The sequence below is a fragment of the Rutidosis leptorrhynchoides genome, chromosome 11, assembly GCF_046630445.1.
Source record: "Rutidosis leptorrhynchoides isolate AG116_Rl617_1_P2 chromosome 11, CSIRO_AGI_Rlap_v1, whole genome shotgun sequence".
Classification (NCBI taxonomy): domain Eukaryota; kingdom Viridiplantae; phylum Streptophyta; class Magnoliopsida; order Asterales; family Asteraceae; genus Rutidosis; species Rutidosis leptorrhynchoides.
The window spans coordinates 381,629,403-381,650,325 of record NC_092343.1 but is presented as its reverse complement, the minus strand read 5'-3'; the positions used below and the strand labels follow the sequence as shown (position 1 = coordinate 381,650,325).

Genomic DNA, 20,923 nt, shown 5'->3' with positions numbered 1-20,923 from the left:
AAAAACTCGGAGAATTAAAGACAGCCGCAACAAGTTAACCAAGCTCAGGCTTGTGTTAATTTTACCAACCCGCAACCCACTGAAGAATATCAAGTTGAGTACGAGAATCCTGGCGGTTCAGTCTGTTACGTTCAATACTGTAACTACCCGGATTTTTCCGTAAATATATATATGAGATTAATATTTACATACATAAATGTTTCTAACATGTTAAGAAATCAAACTTGTTAAAACTTGAATGTTTGAAACGGATATTACATAAACGTTTGACCACCCAGTTCGTCCGACGATTCACGAACGTCATTACTTGTAAAAATGATATAATGGTATATATATATATATATATATATATATATATATATATATATATATATATAGGGAAGAGATCTAGCGTTAAGCTGCTAATTTGAGATAAGGGGATAAGCAATTATCTAACCGTTCATCTCTTCCGATCAACCTCTGGTCCATCTTTTTCTTGTGATCCCGCGTTGTATTCTGTCATCAAGGATAGGGGTAATTTGGTCTCTTACATAATTTAATCATCGCTCGTCAATTTCAACCCCAATCCACCCTAAATCAGTTTCATCTTTGATTTCAAATCCACTTGATACCTCCAATTAACCTCCACTTCATAAGATTGGATCGTCCCTAACAGGTGTTGATTACAGTTCTTCGTCAATTTTAGAATTATCCGTCGAGATTCGATTGAAACATCAAGATTTGTTTTGCAAAAACAACCGAAGGAGCAACCAAGGAGCACTTAGCGTGCGTTTTCTTCTTATGTGGTTAGGGTTAGGATCAATTATCATAGTTGAAGGAACTTCCATTACTGCTTACTGCTTCTTGCTTCAGGTAAAACAATCAATTTTTTTTTTTTTTTTTAAATAAATAGTATTGTTCTTTCAATTACTTTGCTCTTTCAATTACTGTATTCAATTGAATTGATTCATATTATACTTTTGTGTTCTTTCATAGGATTTTAGGTTTTTTTAGGATTGAAGAAAATTGCTTCATTAATTAATTTGAATTATTATTCGATACTGAATGAATAAAATTGTTACTAATTTAATGACTAATAATTCTTACAATAAGCTGTTGGTTATGACTTCTATTTTGCTGCTATTCACAAGCCTGTTGTCAACAATCCTCATCTCAAATGTTAGACTTGCTACATGACAAATAACAAGCATACTTAAATACTTAATAGTAGTTGATTAGCTGAAGAGTGGGAAAGGTGGGTCAAGTAACATGTCAAACAAGTAATTTTTGTTCAAATCAAGTAATTTTTGTTTAATAGATTAAAAAGTGACTTCACCTTCTATTCGAGCTAGTTGCAGGTTTTTCCGGCTATTTTTTGGCGAGTGAATAGGCATGCACCTTCATCGTAGCTAGTTTTAAAGCTTATTTCTGTAAAAAAAAATCAGCCCATTGATCACCGGAATGATAATCTATGTTTGCCTCAAGATCGGGTCAAAATTCATTTACGTGGATGTAAATCTTCTTGTTAATAATTTTATTTACAATATAGATCATATTGTGAGTAGCTCTTATAGTAAGATACAGACTTTATTACAAGGATTGCTTATGGGATTTAAGAGGTTTAAGCGAATGTGGTTAACTTTTTGTATCACCCTTTGATCATTGTGCGGATCACTAGTATTTTTCATTGTTTGAGCTGCTAACCAACCCATTTACCTTGCCATTTTTGCCACCGTCAGTGCGTATCAAGTGCATGTCAGTTATTATCTTGGCCACCAACCCATTTACCCTGCCATATTTGACACATTCAGTGATATTTATTCAACTATGTGTTTTAATGTTTAATTTATTTAGTTGATGGATTTACCCGTTAGAGATCAATGAAATGTCAATTCTTTTATGTTTTCATTTTGTGTGGTTATTCTCATAGACTACTTGTTATGTTCTAAAGAGACTGCAAAGAAAAAATTGCAAAATTGGTGATTGACGTTCTTCTAAAAGCCGTAAGATAAGGTATATGATATTTTATTTATCAATAAAGAAGTTGATGTTCCACTGCATAAATTAGTCATTTGGCCCTTGTATAGTGGTTCCTTTTTAGCTCATTGCTCGTGTCAATTGTGATCACAGTATTACGTAATTTCAGCAAGTATAAATATTTTTGAATGAATTATTTAGGATGGTTTTATGCATTAAAATATAAACCATTATAATTTCGACTTGTTAGGCCCGTTTTCGTTTAGCTATCCACCTTTTGACTCATGAAAAGTAGCTCATAACCTGAACGGTTCGTAACTGTCATATCTATGTGGGATTGTATGGTAACATGTTAATATTATGCTATTTGATTTTACCTGCAGTTGGAGTGTGGGCCAGAATACTTAATGGTTGAGCTTGACTCTAATCCAGACATTGATGAGAAGCCTACTAAGCACTCCGAAATGCCCTTAAATGAAGTCGTTCTTAGGTTTGAAGACACCAGTGGTAGTCCTCTAGTCATTGGAATAGAAGAGCTCCAAAACTTGTTTCTAGTTAATTAAGTTTGTTTTTATTGAATTTATTAGCTTTCTATTTTCTAAGGCTACATTGTAATATTTACGATGATAAGTATTATTTTTTCATGATTTTTTGTATTTATTAAATGATGTATTATCATACATATGATGAATGTTAATGTAATGATTTTTTATTATTATTATATATTTGATGAATGTTAACATACAAATAATAATGTTAACATACATCTGGTAAATGTTAACATACATCAGTTGAAGTTTTTATATTTATTGCTTAATGTGTTATCATACACACGATGAATGTTAACGTGCTAAGAAAATATTATTATTGTGTAGTCGATGTATGTTAATAACAAGAATTGAGGGTTCGCGCGTTGCTGCTCTAAGATTTATGCGATTTTAACGCCTGCTATCGATTTAGACTACACCTTTTACAATCACATATTACCACACCATTTATACTCTTCATGATCAATTGGACTCGTACTCTTCACTTACGTTTCTCCAATATGATGTCATGCTAATACAACACAATATAACACTTTATGTCATAAAACAGAATACTAAATGGTAAAACCCGACAAAAAGTATAACCATATGCCAATTACAAAATAACACCATAAATAAAGCTATCAGTATGTATCATCCAATCTACAAAAATGATAAGATTTCCAAGTTGAGCACGTTACATGATTCAAACATAAAACTCTACATAAAGGAAACTAATGTAACATAACCGTCAAATTACATTCTCAATCCTTTAAAAATTAACGGAACTGTTTAATGGCAACTGGGAGGTAAGCGAGGAAGATAATTATCGAACTCTTGCAGATGCTATATTTGAATCACTGATGTGTAGTGATTACATATAATATTTTTTATTGGAAATATTAAGAGCATGTGGGATCTAACTCGTGGTACATAACTACTAATGGAACTGCATGAAGAGTACACACTTGAGACTATACTGGTTGATTTGATTGTGAGTCACGACTCGCGTTTAATAGTTATGACTGACAATCAAATCAGCCAATGCGCTCTCAAATGTGTACTCCTCGGGCAATTCCATTAGCAGCTCTGTACCAGGAGGTAAATCACACATGTTCTTAATAGTTACAGTAAAAAATATTAGATGTAATCACTACACATCAGTGATTCAAATATAGTATCTGTAAGAGTTCGATAATTATCTTCCCCACTTAGTTCCCAATTGCCATTATACAGTTCCGGGAATTTTTAAAGGACCGGCACCCCACATCTTATGTACTGGCTATCCACTCAGTTTCATCAACAAAAGTTATTCTTTAATTTGGTGTAATGCTTTTGCCAGCCCTTGAATAGTGGCTATTCGTGAAACTGAGTTCACAAGTGATGCTATGTTCTTTCTATCTGCGAAAGGCATAATGAAATTGTGTAAGTTATCAAAAACATGCAAAAGGGCTGAAAATAAATGCGCAAAAGTTAGAATACAGTATATATCTGTCTATAGCTAAAGCATCCCCTGTTTTAACTCTTGCTAACATCTAAAAGCTCCGATAGATGTATATATACATAGACATAATATACATACACATAGAAACACAAAGATGCACATTTATAATTGACATATGTTATCTAAAATCTTAAATCAAGATACATATTAAATATGAGGCAGAAATGATAGTTCCCAAAAAAAACAACAGCATTATTGAATGTAATTAAAGTTGGAGGAGAAAATACCATACCATTTAGGTTATAAAAAAAACAACCCAAATGCGTGTTAGCGATCGGCAGGAAGAGAAAATCGTAAGTTCTGCTATGATTTGCGTCAATGGCGGCTAGCAACATCTTTGAAGTATACTTAAAAGATGTATAAAAAAATGAAGTTAGTAACACTTTAATTGCTGATTTGATTGATAATAAAAAAAGGATTTTTTTTTTTTTACTTATTAGGAATGATTTTAATGATTAAAGTTGTTCGAGTATCTTCCCCGTTGCAAATTCCCTGAGGATTCGAGCTGAAACTGTCTGTTATTATCCGCATTGTTATCAACACGTCGAGCGATTCGTCTTCGTTCACTCGCGTTTTCGAAATTAATAGATCTTAGGCCCAAATAATAACCATTGTAACCTGAAGCACAACTCGTAACTCTTAATCCCCAACATTACTAAACCCTAAACCCTAAACCCTAAACCATAAACACTACTAATTTGTCTTCTTCGTTGCCATTCAACATGATATCCCAGGGCAGCTGATTTTCCTCCGTTTTTCTGAACAGGCAATGTCCGTATGCAGTACAATAGACAGCCTGTAAAAACAATAATAGAAAAATTATCAGTACTAAGCCCTAAAACTTATTAGTAATTTAGAGAGGCACTTCTGGTGGACATTTCATCAAACACCCATTATAACCCTAATATGATTTTTAAAACCGATTATAACCCTAATTTAACTTTTAAAACCGATTATAACCCTAATTTAACTTTTAAAACCCATCATAACCCATTATGACCAATTATGACCCAGTATGACTTTCTAAACCCATTATAACCATGTTGACCCTGACTTTTAAAACCCATTATAACCCATGATGACTTTCAAAACCCATTATAACCATGTTGACCCATTATGACTTTTAAAACCTACTATAATCCCAAATTGACTTTTATGGTGTACTTGACTTTGCAAATTGAGTTTATAGACTGTAACTAACACAATTACCTCATGTCCAGGAGTGTCGATAAAAACGTATGACCTCATAGTGCCATCGATAGGCACCTGAACCTATATGCAATTCCTTGTGTAATCCTAACAGCTTCAGAAGCTGGTACCTGTAATATACTTGGTGTCAAATTTTAATAAGTCACTTTCAATTTATATCCAATTACAATGCACGTTCAATTATTTATATGAAGTCTATCACTTTATTAATGAAAGCAGCATTTTTATGTGATGTTTGTAAGCATGCATAGAATACCTGCTGAAACACACCAACTGTTTTCTCATGGTTGGAACTTGATCTTGAAGCTGTTAAAGATTCTAATAAAGAAGCAGCTAATTCTGATGCCTGCAGATACATGAAACTATAATATTGAATGTATTTTTCATTTCAATTACTATTAATTATTGAGAAAAATAGATATGCTCCTTGAAATCAGATAAAATACTACCTCTGCATAGGCCTTTGATAAAAATTGATAAAAATGTAACACATGAACAAATGTCTAACTTTAGTAAGAAGCAAATGAACAAAAGCATTAATTTGTAATCAGGGTATACAAATCACCTGTGCAGATGAACCGAGAGACTTAGAGCCCTGCCATACAAACTCAAGAGTCTTCTTACTTTTTCGAATTTCCCTACCTTGATAACCCATCCGTGCAAAGAATAATGAGTCAAATCCCACCTACAACAAAATCATGTTTTTTAATAGAAATGTGCTTCACTTTCCTAAAAATGTATGTCCAAAAGTGTGCTTAAACATTTGATTGACAGATATGATAATATGATTCTTAACAAACAGTAGAGATAATTAGTGGGATAAACATGTCATTCAATGTATGAATTAGGCATGTCTTATTTTAGGACTATCTTTTAGGTACAATTGGAATTGGAATGAAATTAAAAAGGAAGATACAACCTTTGCAGATATTAGAACTGTGAACCAAGTTGAATACCAGACATACCGTTCTGCTTGTGAGGCCGCTGCCCTACTTGGTGATGATAAACAATGGAGTATAGCACTGGAGGAAGCATCGGCATCCGCCAGTGCTTTTCAGTTGCGGTCGTTTTTTGCACACATCCTGGTGTATTCTGAAGTTTCAAATCCGGTTGCTCTTTGGGAGAAGCACTGGGAAATGATGTCTGACGACATACCTTTGCGAGCAGCGGCCTCTCTGAAGATGGTAAAGCTGCACATAAACAGAGTCATCAGGCATGCATATTCCTACATTTCTAAAACCAATTACAGTTTAATCTTAATATATTGAATTTGAAAAACTTAAAAAAAAAATTACTAAAAAAAATCTAATAATCCCCATAATTCATCAATAAATCAAAAAAATAGATCCCCATAATTCATCAATAAATCAAAAAAAAAAGAAAAATAGTAAAAAATAATACAGTTTATACATATTAAAAAAACCAAGCTGTTGTTGCTGTTCTGTTACCAATTAATCAGATCTACTTGCTATTCAATTTGAAAAACTAAAAAAAAAGAACTACTAAAAAAAATCTAATAATCCCCATAATTCATAAATAAATCAAAAAAATAGAAAAAATAGTCAAACAATAATACAGATTAAAAAAATGAACCAGCTGTTCTGTTACCAATTAATCAGATCTACATAACGATCAATCAAATATACCCGATTTCCAAAATTACATTTAGAACACTAAAATTCAAACCAAAATCCGAAAATTCGAATCATAAAATGTAAGCTTTACTTACCTTCCAACCTTTGGTGGCTAACAAACATATAAATTTACAGACACATAATAAATAAATAAATAAAATAAATAAATAAAAATTACACTGAGATTAACAGAAAGCCTTCGAAGAAGAAGCCACAATCAATAATAATTGATGAATAACTTAAATTAATTGAAAAAAACGGTGCACCTTGGAGACGGATGAACCCTAATCGAAGCAAACGACCGAACACCACTCAAGAATACAAAAAACGACGCGTTTTCTTTCACTACCTGTAATAAATCAAAAAAATAGGAAAAATAGTCAAACAATAATACAGATTAAAAAAATGTACATGCTGTTCTGTTACCAATTAATCAGATTTACATAACGATCAATCAAATATACCCGATTTCCAAAATTACATTTAGAACACTAAAATTCAAACCAAAATCCGAAAATCCGAATCATAAAATGTAAGCTTTACTTACCTTCCAACCTTAGGTGGCTAACAAACATATAAATTTACAGACACATAATAAAAAATAAATAAATAAATAAATAAATAAAAATTACACTGAAATTAACAGAAAGCCTTCGAAGAAGAAGCCACAATCAATAATAATTGATGAATAACTTAAATTAATTGAAAAAAAGGGCGCACCTTGGAGACGGATGAACCCTAATCGAAGCAAACGACCGAACACCACTCAAGAATACAAAAAACGATGTGTGTTCTTTCACTACCTGTAATAAATCAAAAAAATAGAAAAAATAGTCAAACAATAATACAGATTAAAAAAATGAACCTGCTGTACTGTTACCAATTAACCAGATCTACATAACGATCAATCAAATATACCCGATTTCCAAAATTACATTTAGAACACTAAAATTCAAACCAAAATCCGAAAATTCGAATCATAAAATGTAAGCTTTACTTACCTTCCAACCTTTGGTGGCTAACAAACATATAAATTTACAGACACATAATAATAATAAAAAAAATATATATAAATAAATAAAAATTACACTGAAATTAACAGAAAGCCTTCGAAGAAGAAGCCACAATCAACAATAATTGATGAATAACTTAAATTAATTGAAAAAAGGGCGCACCTTGGAGACGGATGAACCCTAATCGAAGCAAACGACCGAACACCACTCAAGAATACAAAAAACGACGCGTGTTCTTTCACTACCTGTAATAAATCAAAAAAATAGAAAAAATAGTCAAACAATAATACAGATTAAAAAAATTAACCTGCTGTTCTGTTATCAATTAATCGGATCTACATAACGATCAATCAAATATACCCGATTTCGAAAAATACAATTAGAACACTAAAATTCAAACTAAAATCTGAAAATTCGAATCATAAAATGTAAGCTCTACTTACCTTCCAACCTTTGGTGGCTAACGAACATATAAATTTACAGACACATAATCAAAAAAAATAAATAAATAAATAAAAATTACACTGAAATTAACAAAAAGCCTTCGAAGAAGAAGCTACAATCAACAATAATTGATGAATAACTTAAATTAATTGAAAAAAAGGGCGCACCTTGGAGACGGATGAACCCTAATCGAAGCAAACGACCGAACACCACTCAAGAATACAAAAAACGATGTGTGTTCTTTCACTACCTGTAATAAATCAAAAAAATAGAAAAAATAGTCAAACAATAATACAGATTAAAAAAATGAACCTGCTGTACTGTTACCAATTAACCAGATCTACATAACGATCAATCAAATATACCCGATTTCCAAAATTACATTTAGAACACTAAAATTCAAACCAAAATCCGAAAATTCGAATCATAAAATGTAAGCTTTACTTACCTTCCAACCTTTGGTGGCTAACAAACATATAAATTTACAGACACATAATAATAATAAAAAATATATATATAAATAAATAAAAATTACACTGAAATTAACAGAAAGCCTTCGAAGAAGAAGCCACAATCAACAATAATTGATGAATAACTTAAATTAATTGAAAAAAGGGCGCACCTTGGAGACGGATGAACCCTAATCGAAGCAAACGACCGAACACCACTCAAGAATACAAAAAACGACGCGTGTTCTTTCATTACCTGTAATAAATCAAAAAAATAGAAAAAATAGTCAAACAATAATACAGATTAAAAAAATTAACCTGCTGTTCTGTTATCAATTAATCGGATCTACATAACGATCAATCAAATATACCCGATTTCGAAAAATACAATTAGAACACTAAAAATCAAACTAAAATCTGAAAATTCGAATCATAAAATGTAAGCTCTACTTACCTTCCAACCTTTGGTGGCTAACGAACATATAAATTTACAGACACATAATCAAAAAAAAAAAAATAAATAAATAAAAATTACACTGAAATTAACAAAAAGCCTTCGAAGAAGAAGCCACAATCAACAATAATTGATGAATAACTTAAATTAATTGAAAAAAAGGCGCACCTTGGAGACGGATGAACCCTAATCGAAGCAAACGACTGAACACCACTCAAGAATTTCCCATCAGATCAAACTCCTTTATTCTTCTGAGAAGAAGCAATTTTCTGGTTGAAATTGAGAAAGAGAAAGAATGAGCAGGTTTCTGAGAAGAAACAATACCGAGAAAGAGAAAGAATGAGCGTTAATGAAGACATGGGCAATTGCAATCAGTATGGCAATGGGTATGGAGGAGCGGTATGAAAGGACCCGTTCATATACGTTATAAACGATTCACAATAGTTGATTACATTGCGAGGTATTTGACCTCTATATGATACATTTTACAAACATTGCATTCGTTTTTAAAAGACAAACTTTCTTTACATCGAAAATTGACAGGCATGCATACCATTTCATAATATCCACTATCCAACTATAAATTGATTTAATAATAATCTTTGATGAACTCAATGACTCGAATGCAACGTTCTTCGAAATATGTTATGAAAGACTCCAAGTAATATCTTTAAAATGAGCAAATGCACAACGGAAGATTTCTTTAACACCTGAGAATAAACATGCTTTGAAGTGTCAACCAAAAGGTTGGTGAGTTCATTAGTTTATCATAATCATTTATTTCCATCATTTTAATAGACCACAAGAATTTCATTTCCAGTTCTCATAAATATACGTCCCATGCATAGAGACAAAAATAATCATTCATATGGTGAACACCTAGTAACTGACATTAACTAGATACATATAAGAATATCCCCTATCATTCCGGGATCCTCCTTCGGACATGATATAAATTTCGAAGTTGAAATGTCCCGTTCTTATTGATTAAAAACGTTCCATATTAATTGATTTCGTTGCGAGGTTTTGACCTCTATATGAGACGTTTTTCAAAGACTGCATTCATTTTAAAACAAACCATAACCTTTATTTCATCCATAAAGGTTTAAAAAGTTTTACGTAGATTATCAAATAATGATAATCTAAAATATCCTGTTTACACACGACCATTACATAATGGTTTATAATACAAATATGTTACAACAAAATAAGTTTCTTGAATGCAGTTTTTACACAATATCATACAACCATGGACTCCAAATCTCGTCCTTATTTAAGTATGCGACAGCGGAAGCTCTTAATAATCACCTGAGAATAAACATGCTTAAAACGTCAACAAAAATGTTGGTGAGTTATAGGTTTAACCTATATATATCAAATCATAATAATAGACCACAAGATTTCATATTTCAATACACATCCCATACATAGAGATAAAAATCATTCATATGGTGAACACCTGGTAACCGACATTAACAAGATGCATATATAAGAATATCCCCATCATTCCGGGACACCCTTCGGATATGATATAAATTTCGAAGTACTAAAGCATCCGGTACTTTGGATGGGGTTTGTTAGGCCCGATAGATCTATCTTTAGGATTCGCGTCAATTAGGGTGTCTGTTCCCTAATTCTTAGATTACCAGACTTAATAAAAAGGGGCATATTCGATTTCGATAATTCAATCATAGAATGTAGTTTCACGTACTTGTGTCTATTTTGTAAATCATTTATAAAACCTGCATGTATTCTCATCCCAAAAATATTAGATTTTAAAAGTGGGACTATAACTCACTTTCACAGATTTTTACTTCGTCGGGAAGTAAGACTTGGCCACTGGTTGATTCACGAACCTATAACAATATATACATGTATATCAAAGTATGTTCAAAATATATTTACAACACTTTTAATATATTTTGATGTTTTAAGTTTATTAAGTCAGCTGTCCTCGTTAGTAACCTACAACTAGTTGTCCACAGTTAGATGTACAGAAATAAATCGATAAATATTATCTTGAATCAATCCACGACCCAGTGTATACGTATCTCAGTATTGATCACAACTCAAACTATATATATTTTGGAATCAACCTCAACCCTGTATAGCTAACTCCAACATTCACATATAGAGTGTCTATGGTTGTTCCGAAATATATATAGATGTGTCGACATGATAGGTCGAAACATTGTATACGTGTCTATGGTATCTCAAGATTACATAATATACAATACAAGTTGATTAACTTATGGTTGGAATAGATTTGTTACCAATTTTCACGTAGCTAAAATGAGAAAAATTATCCAATCTTGTTTTACCCATAACTTCTTCATTTTAAATCCGTTTTGAGTGAATCAAATTGCTATGGTTTCATATTGAACCCTATTTTATGAATCTAAACAGAAAAAGTATAGGTTTATAGTCAGAAAAATAAGTTACAAGTCGTTTTTTGTAAAGGTAGTCATTTCAGTCGAAAGAACGACGTCTAGATGACCATTTTAGAAAACATACTTCCACTTTGAGTTTAACCATAATTTTTGGATATAGTTTCATGTTCATAATAAAAATCATTTTCTCAGAATAACAAATTTTAAATCAAAGTTTATCATAGTTTTTAATTAACTAACCCAAAACAGCCCGCGTTGTTACTACGACGGCGTAAATCTGGTTTTACGGTGTTTTTCGTGTTTCCAGGTTTTAAATCATTAAGTTAGCATATCATATAGATATAGAACATGTGTTTAGTTTATTTTAAAAGTCAAGTTAGAAGGATTAACTTTTGTTTGCGAACAAGTTTAGAATTAACTAAACTATGTTCTAGTGATTACAAGTTTAAACCTTCGAATAAGATAGCTTTATATGTATGAATCGAATGATGTTATGAATATCATTACTACCTTAAGTTCCTTGGATAAACCTACTGGAAAATAGAAAAATGGATCTAGCTTCAATGGATCCTTGGATGGCTCGAAGTTCTTGAAGCAGAATCATGACACGAAAACAAGTTCAAGTAAGATCATCACTTGAAATAAGATTGTTATAGTTATAGAAATTGAACCAAAGTTTGAATATGATTATTACCTTGTATTAGAATGATAACCTACTGTAAGAAACAAAGATTTCTTGAGGTTGGATGATCACCTTACAAGATTGGAAGTGAGCTAGCAAACTTGAAAGTATTCTTGATTTTATGAAACTAGAACATTTGGAATTTATGAAGAACACTTAGAACTTGAAGATAGAACTTGAGAGAGATCAATTAGATGAAGAAAATTGAAGAATGAAAGTGTTTGTAGGTGTTTTTGGTCGTTGGTGTATGGATTAGATATAAAGGATATGTAATTTTGTTTTCATGTAAATAAGTCATGAATGATTACTCATATTTTTGTAATTTTATGAGATATTTCATGCTAGTTGCCAAATGATGGTTCCCACATGTGTTAGGTGACTCACATGGGCTGCTAAGAGCTGATCATTGGAGTGTATATACCAATAGTACATACATCTAAAAGCTGTGTATTGTACGAGTACGAATACGGGTGCATACGAGTAGAATTGTTGATGAAACTGAACGAGGATGTAATTGTAAGCATTTTTGTTAAGTAGAAGTATTTTGATAAGTGTCTTGAAGTCTTTCAAAAGTGTATGAATACATATTAAAACACTACATGTATATACATTTTAACTGAGTCGTTAAGTCATCGTTAGTCGTTACATGTAAATGTTGTTTTGAAACCTTTAGGTTAACGATCTTGTTAAATGTTTTTAACCCAATGTTTATAATATCAAAAGAGATTTTAAATTATTATATTATCATGATATTATAATGTACGAATATCTCTTAATATGATATATATACATTAAATGTCGTTACAACGATAATCGTTACATATATGTCTCGTTTCAAAATCATTAAGTTAGTAGTCTTGTTTTTACATATGTAGTTCATTGTTAATATAATTAATGATATGTTTACTTATCATAATATCATGTTAACTATATATATAACCATATATATGTCATCATATAGTTTTTACAAGTTTTAACGTTCGTGAATCACCGGTCAACTTGGGTGGTCAATTGTCTATATGAAACATATTTCAATTAATCAAGTCTTAACAAGTTTGATTGCTTAACATGTTGGAAACATTTAATCATGTAAATATCAATCTCAATTAATATATATAAACATGGAAAAGTTCGGGTCACTACAGTACCTACCCGTTAAATAAATTTCGTCCCGAAATTTTAAGCTGTTGAAGGTGTTGACGAATCTTCTGGAAATAGATGCGGGTATTTCTTCTTCATCTGATCTTCACGCTCCCAGGTGAACTCGGGTCCTCTACGAGCATTCCATCGAACCTTAACAATTGGTATCTTGTTTTGCTTAAGTCTTTTAACCTCACGATCCATTATTTCGACGGGTTCTTCGATGAATTGAAGTTTTTCGTTGATTTGGATTTCATCTAACGGAATAGTGAGATCTTCTTTAGCAAAACATTTCTTTAAATTCGAGACGTGGAAAGTGTTATGTACAGCCGCGAGTTGTTGAGGTAACTCTAGTCGGTAAGCTACTGGTCCGACACGATCAATAATCTTGAATGGTCCAATATACCTTGGATTTAATTTCCCTCGTTTACCAAATCGAACAACGCCTTTCCAAGGTGCAACTTTAAGCATGACCATCTCTCCAATTTCAAATTCTATATCTTTTCTTTTAATGTCAGCGTAGCTCTTTTGTCGACTTTGGACGATTTTCAACCGTTGTTGAATTTGGATGATCTTCTCGGTAGTTTCTTGTATAATCTCCGGACCCGTAATCTGTCTATCCCCCACTTCACTCCAACAAATCGGAGACCTGCACTTTCTACCATAAAGTGCTTCAAACGGCGCCATCTCAATGCTTGAATGGTAGCTGTTGTTGTAGGAAAATTCTGCTAACGGTAGATGTCGATCCCAACTGTTTCCAAAATCAATAACACATGCTCGTAGCATGTCTTCAAGCGTTTGTATCGTCCTTTCGCTCTGCCCATCAGTTTGTGGATGATAGGCAGTACTCATGTCTAGACGAGTTCCTAATGCTTGCTGTAATGTCTGCCAGAATCTTGAAATAAATCTGCCATCCCTATCAGAGATAATAGAGATTGGTATTCCATGTCTGGAGATGACTTCCTTCAAATACAGTCGTGCTAACTTCTCCATCTTGTCATCTTCTCTTATTGGCAAGAAGTGTGCTGATTTGGTGAGACGGTCAACTATTACCCAAATAGTATCAAAACCACTTGCAGTCCTTGGCAATTTAGTGATGAAATCCATGGTAATGTTTTCCCATTTCCATTCCGGGATTTCGGGTTGTTGGAGTAGACCTGATGGTTTCTGATGCTCAGCTTTAACCTTAGAACACGTCAAACATTCTCCTACGTATTTAGCAACATCGGCTTTCATACCCGGCCACCAAAAATGTTTCTTGAGATCCTTGTACATCTTCCCCGTTCCAGGATGTATTGAGTATCTGGTTTTATGAGCTTCTCTAAGTACCATTTCTCTCATATCTCCAAATTTTGGTACCCAAATCCTTTCAGCCCTATACCGGGTTCCGTCTTCCCGAATATTAAGATGCTTCTCCGATCCTTTGGGTATTTCATCCTTTAAATTTCCCTCTTTTAAAACTCCTTGTTGCGCCTCCTTTATTTGAGTAGTAATGTTATTATGAATCATTATATTCATAGATTTTACTCGAATGGGTTCTCTGTCCTTCCTGCTCAAGGCATCGGCTACCACATTTGCCTTCCCCGGGTGGTAACGAATCTCAAAGTCGTAATCATTCAATAATTCAATCCACCTACGCTGCCTCATATTCAGTTGTTTCTGATTAAATATGTGTTGAAGACTTTTGTGGTCGGTATATATAATACTTTTGACCCCATATAAGTAGTGCCTCCAAGTCTTTAATGCAAAAACAACCGCGCCTAATTCCAAATCATGCGTCGTATAATTTTGTTCGTGAATCTTCAATTGTCTAGACGCATAAGCAATCACCTTCGTTCGTTGCATTAATACACAACCGAGACCTTGCTTTGATGCATCACAATAAATCACAAAATCATCATTCCCTTCAGGCAATGACAATATAGGTGCCGTAGTTAGCTTTTTCTTCAATAACTGAAACGCTTTCTCTTGTTCATCATTCCATTCAAATTTCTTCCCTTTATGCGTTAATGCAGTCAAGGGTTTTGCTATTCTGGAAAAGTCTTGGATGAACCTTCTGTAGTAACCAGCTAGTCCTAAAAACTGGCGTATGTGTTTCGGAGTTTTCGAGGTTTCCCACTTTTCAACAGTTTCTATCTTTGCCGGATCCACCTTAATACCTTCTTTGTTCACTATGTGACCGAGGAATTGAACTTCTTCCAACCAAAATGCACACTTTGAAAACTTAGCGTACAATTCTTCCTTCCTCAATACTTCTAACACCTTTCTCAAATGTTCACCGTGTTCTTGGTCATTCTTTGAGTAAATAAGTATGTCATCAATGAAAACAATGACAAACTTGTCAAGGTATGGTCCACACACTCGGTTCATAAGGTCCATGAACACAGCTGGTGCATTAGTTAAACCAAACGGCATGACCATAAACTCGTAATGACCGTAACGTGTTCTGAAAGCAGTCTTTGGAATATCATCTTCTTTCACCCGCATTTGATGATACCCGGAACGTAAGTCAATCTTTGAATAAACAGACGAGCCTTGTAGTTGATCAAATAAGTCATCGATTCTCGGTAGTGGGTAGCGGTTCTTGATGGTAAGTTTGTTCAACTCTCGGTAGTCGATACACAACCTGAATGTACCATCTTTCTTCTTGACAAACAAAACAGGAGCTCCCCATGATGATGTGCTTGGTCGAATGAAACCACGCTCTAAAAGTTCTTGTAATTGGCTTTGCAGTTCTTTCATCTCGCTGGGTGCGAGTCTGTAAGGAGCACGAGCTATTGGTGCAGCTCCTGGTACAAGATCTATTTGAAATTCAACGGATCGATGTGGGGGTAATCCCGGTAATTCTTTCGGAAATACATCAGGAAATTCTTTTGCGACTGGAACATCATTGATGCTCTTTTCTTCAGTTTGTACTTTCTCGACGTGTGCTAGAACAGCATAGCACCCTTTTCTTATTAGTTTTTGTGCCTTCAAATTACTAATAAGATGTAGCTTCGTGTTGCCCTTTTCTCCGTACACCATTAAGGGTTTTCCTTTTTCTCGTATAATGCGAATTGCATTTTTGTAACAAACGATCTCCGCTTTCACTTCTTTCAACCAGTCCATACCGATTATCACATCAAAACTCCCTAACTCTACTGGTATCAAATCAATCTTAAATGTTTCGCTAACCAGTTTAATTTCTCGATTCCGACATATATTATCTGCTGAAATTAATTTACCATTTGCTAATTCGAGTAAAAATTTACTATCCAAAGGCGTCAATGGACAACTTAATTTAGCACAAAAATCTCTACTCATATAGCTTCTATCCGCACCCGAATCAAATAAAACGTAAGCAGATTTATTGTCAATAAGAAACGTACCCGTAACAAGCTCCGGGTCTTCCTGTGCCTCTGCCGCATTAATATTGAAAACTCTTCCACGGCCTTGTCCATTCGTGTTCTCCTGGTTCGGGCAATTTCTAATAATGTGGCCTGGTTTTCCACATTTATAACAAACTACATTGGCATAACTTGCTCCGACACTACTTGCTCCGCCATTACTCGTTCCGACACCATTTATTCCTTTCGTTCTATTAACCCCTGGTCCGTAGACCTCACACTTCGCCGCGCTATGACCATTTCTTTTACACTTGTTGCAAAATTTGGTGCAGAACCCCGAGTGATTCTTTTCACACCTTTGGCATAGCTGCTTCTGATTGTTGTTGTTGTTGCGGTTATTATTGTTATTGGGATGATTGTTGTAGTTGCTGTTGTTGTTGTTGTTGTTGTTGTTGTTGTTGTTGGGCCGTTTGTTGTAGTTGCGATTGATGTTGCGATTGTTGGGATAATTGTTGCGATTATTGTTGTAATTGTTGTTGTTGTTGTATTGGTGATTCTTATCACCGTTTTCCTCCCACTTTCTTTTGACTTGCTTCACATTGGCCTCTTCAGCAGTCTGTTCTTTAATTCTTTCTTCAATTTGGTTCACGAGTTTGTGAGCCATTCTACATGCCTGTTGTATGGAGGCGGGCTCGTGTGAACTTATATCTTTTTGGATTCTTTCCGGTAATCCTTTCACAAACGCGTCGATCTTCTCTTCCTCATCTTCGAATGCTCCCGGACACAATAGGCACAATTCTGTGAATCGTCTTTCGTACGTGGTAATATCAAATCCTTGGGTTCGTAACCCTCTAAGTTCTGTCTTGAGCTTATTGACCTTGGTTCTGGGACGGTACTTCTCGTTCATCAAGTGCTTGAATGCTGACCACGGTAGTGCGTACGCATCGTCTTGTCCCACTTGCTCTAGATAGGTATTCCACCATGTTAATGCAGAACCTGTGAAGGTATGCGTAGCGTACTTTACTTTGTCCTCTTCAGTACACTTACTTATGGCAAACACCGATTCGACCTTCTCGGTCCACCGTTTCAATCCGATCGGTCCTTCGGTTCCATCAAATTCCAAAGGTTTGCAGGCAGTGAATTCTTTGTAGGTGCATCCTACACGATTTCCTGTACTGCTAGATCCAAGGTTATTGTTGGTATGTAGCACAGCCTGTACTGCGGCTATGTTTGAAGCTAGAAAAGTACGGAATTCCTCTTCATTCATATTCACGGTGTGTCGAGTAGTCGGTGCCATTTCCTTCAAAATAGTTAAATGGAACAAGTTAATCATACAGAATATTAAGAGTAGTTAATAGTATTTCGTAGCATAATATGAACTCATTTATAAAAGCTTTTTCTTCATATTAGCGTTTTATAAGTTTAAATTCGGGTAGTACCTACCCGTTAAGTTCATACTTAGTAGCTAATATACAATTCAACTACTACAATTCTATATGAAAAACTGATTATAATAATATTTTGCGTTCAAACTTTTATACAATATTTTACAAACTTACAATACCGCTTATTTTACATAAAGCATGAAATATAGCACACAATAACTTTGATACAAGATAGTTGTGAAGACAATTCTAGCTAGTACACAAGTCGTTCAGCAAAGGCAATAAAGACACGTAATTCATACGTCCAGAAACAAGTCATGCATTCTGGTTTTACTAGGACTACTTCCCATCCTTGGTCTTGTGCAACATAACCGTTATGGCCGTTGATAAGACAGCGTGTTGTAACGTCATCAAAGGGACGAGGGTTACGTAATGTCCAACAGTCCCGTAATAATCTAAAAACCTCATTTCTTACCCCAATTACCGACTCCGTCACTTGTGGAAACGTTTTGTTTAATAGTTGTAGCCCGATGTTCTTGTTCTCACTTTGGTGAGAAGCGAACATGACTAATCCGTAAGCATAACATGCTTCTTTATGTTGCATGTTAGCCGCTTTTTCTAAATCACGAAGTCCAATATTCGGATATATTGAGTCAAAATAATTTCTTAACCCGTTGCGTAAAATAGCATTTGGGTTCCCCGCAATATATGCGTCAAAGTAAACACATCGTAACTTATGGGTTTCCCAATGTGATATCCCCCATCTTTCAAACGAAAGTCTTTTATAAACCAAGACATTCTTGGAACGTTCTTAGAATGTCTTACAAACTGATCTCGCCTTAAATAGTTGTGCCGAAGAATTCTGGCCGACTCTAGACAAGATTTCATCAATCATGTCTCCGGGTAGGTCTCTTAAAATATTGGGTTGTCTATCCATTTTGTGTTTTTAAACTGTAAAATAGACAAGAGTTAGATTCATAAAAAAAATACTTATTAATACAAGCAATTTTTACATATATCATAAAGCATAAGCACACTATATTACATATATTACACCACACGAATACAACTATCTTATTCCGACTCGCTTGTTTCTTCTTCTTCGGTTTTGGTTCGTTTTGCCAAGTTTCTAGGGATATATGATGTTCCCCTAATACGAGCCGTAATTTTCCACATTGGTTTAGAAAAACCTGGTGGTTTAGAGGTTCCCGGGTCATTGTTACAACTTAAGGACTTCGGGGGTTGACGATACATATAAAGTTCATCAGGGTTGGAATTAGATTTCTCTATTTTTATGCCCTTTCCTTTATTATTTTCTTTTGCCTTTTTAAATTCAGTTGGGGTAATTTCTATAACATCATCGGAATTCTCGTCGGAATCCGATTCATCGGAGAATTGGTAATCCTCCCAATATTTTGCTTCCTTGGCGGAAACACCATTGACCATAATTAACCTTGGTCGGTTGGTTGAGGATTTTCTTTTACTTAACCGTTTTAATATTTCCCCCACCGGTTCTATTTCTTCATCCGGTTCCGATTCTTCTTCCGGTTCCGATTCTTCTTCCGGTTCCGACTCTTCTTCCGGTTCCTCTTCGGGAACTTGTGAATCAGTCCACGAATCATTCCAATTTACATTTGACTCTTCATTATTATTAGGTGAGTCAATGGGACTTGTTCTAGAGGTAGACATCTATCACATAATATCAAACGCGTTAAGAGATTAATATATCACATAATATTCACATGTTAAAAATATATAGTTTCCAACAAAATTTGTTAAGCAATCATTTTTCAAGTAAACACGGTCGAAGTCCAGACTCACTAATGCATCCTAACAAACTCGATAAGATACACTAATGCAAAATTCTGGTTCTCTAAGACCAACGCTCGGATACCAACTGAAATGTCCCGTTCTTATTGATTAAAAACGTTCCATATTAATTGATTTCGTTGCGAGGTTTTGACCTCTATATGAGACGTTTTTCAAAGACTGCATTCATTTTAAAACAAACCATAACCTTTATTTCATCCATAAAGGTTTAAAAAGTTTTACGTAGATTATCAAATAATGATAATCTAAAATATCCTGTTTACACAGGACCATTACATAATGGTTTATAATACAAATATGTTACAACAAAATAAGTTTCTTGAATGCAGTTTTTACACAATATCATACAAGCATGGACTCCAAATCTCGTCCTTATTTAAGTATGCGACAGCGGAAGCTCTTAATAATCACCTGAGAATAAACATGCTTAAAACGTCAACAAAAATGTTGGTGAGTTATAGGTTTAACCTATATATATCAAATCATAATAATAGACCACAAGATTTCATATTTCAATACACATCCCATACATAGAGATAAAAATCATTCATATGGTGAACACCTGGTAACCGACATTAACAAGATGCATATATAAGAATATCCCCATCATTCCGGGACACCCTTCGGATATGATATAAATTTCGAAGTACTAAAGCATCCGGTACTTTGGATGGGGTTTGTTAGGCCCAATAGATCTATCTTTAGGATTCGCGTCAATTAGGGTGTCTGTTCCCTAATTCTTAGATTACCAGACTTAATAAAAAGGGGCACATTCGATTTCGATAATTCAATCATAGAATGTAGTTTCACGTACTTGTGTCTATTTTGTAAATCATTTATAAAACCTGCATGTATTCTCATCCCAAAAATATTAGATTTTAAAAGTGGGACTATAACTCACTTTCACAGATTTTTACTTCGTCGGGAAGTAAGACTTGGCCACTGGTTGATTCACGAACCTATAACAATATATACATGTA

The 20,923-nt window shown here is 34.0% G+C and overlaps 2 long non-coding RNA genes across 2 annotated transcripts; one reads left to right on the top strand and one right to left on the bottom strand.

The window, feature by feature from the left end:
- The first annotated feature begins 422 nt into the window (after positions 1–422).
- On the top strand, positions 423–2,678 carry LOC139877142 (uncharacterized). Its single transcript, XR_011768486.1, has 3 exons — positions 423–852; positions 1,910–1,992; positions 2,340–2,678. It is a non-coding gene; the product is annotated as an uncharacterized lncRNA (long non-coding RNA).
- A 1,832-nt stretch (positions 2,679–4,510) lies between these two features.
- LOC139876474 (uncharacterized) lies at positions 4,511–5,544 on the bottom strand. Its single transcript, XR_011768104.1, has 3 exons — positions 5,453–5,544; positions 5,197–5,306; positions 4,511–4,783 (listed from the first exon to the last, which is right to left on the bottom strand). It is a non-coding gene; the product is annotated as an uncharacterized lncRNA (long non-coding RNA).
- Positions 5,545–20,923: the final 15,379 nt, after the last annotated feature.